This window comes from Pteropus alecto, unplaced genomic scaffold (assembly GCF_000325575.1).
Source record: "Pteropus alecto unplaced genomic scaffold, ASM32557v1 scaffold134, whole genome shotgun sequence".
Classification (NCBI taxonomy): domain Eukaryota; kingdom Metazoa; phylum Chordata; class Mammalia; order Chiroptera; family Pteropodidae; genus Pteropus; species Pteropus alecto.
Window position 1 is genome coordinate 2,713,955 of NW_006436283.1, and position 3,178 is coordinate 2,717,132.

Below are 3,178 nucleotides of genomic sequence, written 5' to 3' on the forward strand. Positions count from 1 at the left end.
GATTCACGTTGGGGCTGTTGGGGACGAAGCTCTGAGCATTCACAGGCACGTTTCTGTCTGTCCATCCTGTCGCGCCCCGTCCTTCCCATTCACTCCTCAGCCAGGTGCCTCCCCCCACTTCTGCCTTCGGCTTCAACGCCCAAGCCTGTTGGGGCTCACCTGTCCGGACCTCTCAGCTCCCGGTTTTCTCACGGGCATCTCCTCTGCCCACCCACCAACGCCGACATCCGTGGGCTCTAGCTTCTAGGGCTTGTAAGCTGGGTTTCTGGACAGATGAGCCGTCCGTGACTTCGGCTGCTGCTGCCTGCCGGGTGCCCCGAATGTGCCTCTGTGACTTCGGTCTCTCCCGAGTGCCCTCTTCACCTCTCTCTGCTCACCGGACCTCTCCACCGGGTGTCCACTGGGCCACCCGCGCTCAGCATGCCCGCGTCTGACTCCCATGGGTGCCCTTGTCGACAGCCCCCTGTAATTCACCCCAGAGGAGACTCCTGCCAGACGTCTTACTCTGGTGGCTGCAAACGCTGAGCCCGTCTCCAGCGCCCCCACCCCCACTCGACCAGCCGGGCCTCGGCGCCCTGACCGTGAGAGGAAGCCTTTCCGTCCCCGCTCACGCGTCCCCGCTCATGCGTCCGTCACTGGCACAGACGCGGGGGGCCTCTTTCCAGTCTGTGATGTGTGACCGTCCTTCGTGACTTCCAGCGCGCACACTGTCCCAGATTGGCCGGTGGCAGCCCCGTCCGTCCACTCTGTGCCCTGTGACGTGTCCCCTCTGGTTTCTTGAGCTCTGACCCCCTCTGCAGCATCACGACGTGTTCCAGGGTCATCTCGCACCCCCACCCGCACCCCAGCTGTGGGGTCGGCCATCTCCCCGGGGGCCCGGTTCCTTCCAGAGACCGGGATCGGGGCTCCGGGTGTGCTCCTTGCTCCTGGGGTGTCTGCTCCTTGGCCCTTTGGGCGGACAGAGCTGGGAAACACGTGCACATAAACACACGTCCGAACATACACATGCGAATATGTACACACAAATACACATGTACCAGTGTGTGTACACTGCGTAACAGCACACACCGGGAAACACGTGCACATAAACACACGCCCGTACGTACACATGTGAATATGCACACGCAAATAAATACACACGTACCAGTGTGTGTACACTGCGTAACAGCACACACCTCCTTGGATAGTAAGAGCAGAAAGGAGGTGATGCATGTAAAAACCCCAAAAAGCAATAAAAACAATGCTTAGCACACGTCCTGGGACATAGAACTCAATTTAGCCATCATCATCTTCAACATCGTCATTTTCATTATTATTAAAAACCATGGAACCCGTTGCCTGTCACATGGGAATTCCATCCTCCACGCGCCGTGCTTGGAGCCCCACGTGCGGTTGGGAGCCCAGAGCCACGGCGGGCGGACAGCTGCACCAAAGGGACGGACTTCTGTCGGGCGGGGGCGTGCCTGAGCCCAGCGGCTGCTGCTGCACGCTGCAGCCGGCCAGGCGACCCCAGAGACACCTGCTCAAAGCCTGGCCCTTGCGGACTTTGCTGGCGGTCACTGCGGCTCGGCCCCTGCTCACCCGCGTCTCAGCTCACCCTCCCTCCTTTCCAGGTTCCTCCCTGCCGGGCTCCCAGGGACGTCTGCCTCCCGCCTTGTGGCCCCTGCAGTCGCGCGGCCTTCTGCATGGACGTTCCCGCACCTCCCTCTTCCCTGGGCTACTTCTGCTAGTCCCTGAGATCCTGGTGAGCCCCCCGCCCCTGCCCCTCGTCCATGTTCTCCGTTGACAACTAAAGAATAAGCCAGAGCCTGCCAAGCATCAAAGCTAAAAACAAAAACAAAAACAAACAAAAAGCTACATGGCATTTTGGACTGCATTTTAATTTGACAGCAGTTTGTCTCTCAGCCCAGGCCCGGTTCATGAGCATGGTTCTCCTTTCGAGCTCACAGAACAGCCCGGGGAGGGAGGGGCAGGGCCTGCTCCTACACGTGGGGACGCTGACACCCAGGATGCTCGGCGGACTTCGATACCTGCTGTGGCCCTGCCAGGTGCAAAGGCCCTTCAGGGACCTCTGCAGGTCTGGCATCCTTTGTGGCTTGATTTTACCTGGGGACCGTCCAATCTTAGGTCTTTGTGTCGAAGGGACTAGCCTGTTTTACAGGGGACAGAGGGACAGAAAGGACAAGGTGCGACCCGAATACTCCCCCAGTTTAGTGACAACCTCCGGCTCCAGGGCCCTTTCCCACGCCTGGCCCAGCCCTTGTGAGTGCTCGGCCCTGCTGTGTTGGGGCTGAGGCCAGCAGGGCGGGAACAGGTCCAGCCGCCTCTCTCTGCAAAGCCATGGGGGCCCTGGGACGCGGGCAGCTCCGCTGAGCCTGGTTCTGCCCCGGGGGGTTCAGTGGGGGCCCACAGCACCGTCTGCCCATGACCGAGTGCGGAGAACCCGCTGTCTCTGGGAACCTGTGTCTCACTTTTCACCTTGGCTGCCAGGAAGCCCAGTCAGACGCACTTCCTCGGGCAACTCAAGGTAATCCTTTTTGACTTTTTATTAATACTTTATTCTTTCAGAATAGTTTTAGGTTTAAAAGAAGCTGAGGAGAAGGTGCAGAGAGTTCCCATACACCCACAGCCCCCCACTGCCAGCACCCCGCCAGAGGGCGATCAGTTACAATCGATGAACCTGCGTGGACACGTTCTCATCAGCCAGGGTCCACAGCTCACCTGAAGGTTGCCCTGTCTATGCTTCCTGTGGCTCGGACAAACAGGAAGTGACACGTACCCGCCACGGCAGTGTCACATGGAGTGTTTGCCTTGGAAGTCCCCCGTGTGCCACCTGTCCCCCTCTGCAGCCCGGTCCTCCTGAAGCCCTGGCAACCGCTGAGCTGCTCCCGCCTTTCCCCGGCGGGGCCCTGCCTTTCCCAGTGTCGCGGAGTTGGAGTCACGGTGTGCAGCCTGTGCTCTCCACTTTTCGTCACGTTTTCGACCCTTTCTCTTGCTTTATTGTTACCGTAATATAAGTCTGAATTTACAAACTCATTCGGTTTTTTTAAAAGGAAATTGAGGAATAAAACAGGGACAAAAACTTGAAAAGTTGCCAGAATAATCGCTCCAACACGGGCTGCGAGGCGCTCGCTTCTTTCTGTGCCCGTAAGGGTTACGGAACTGTTCCTTTTGTGAC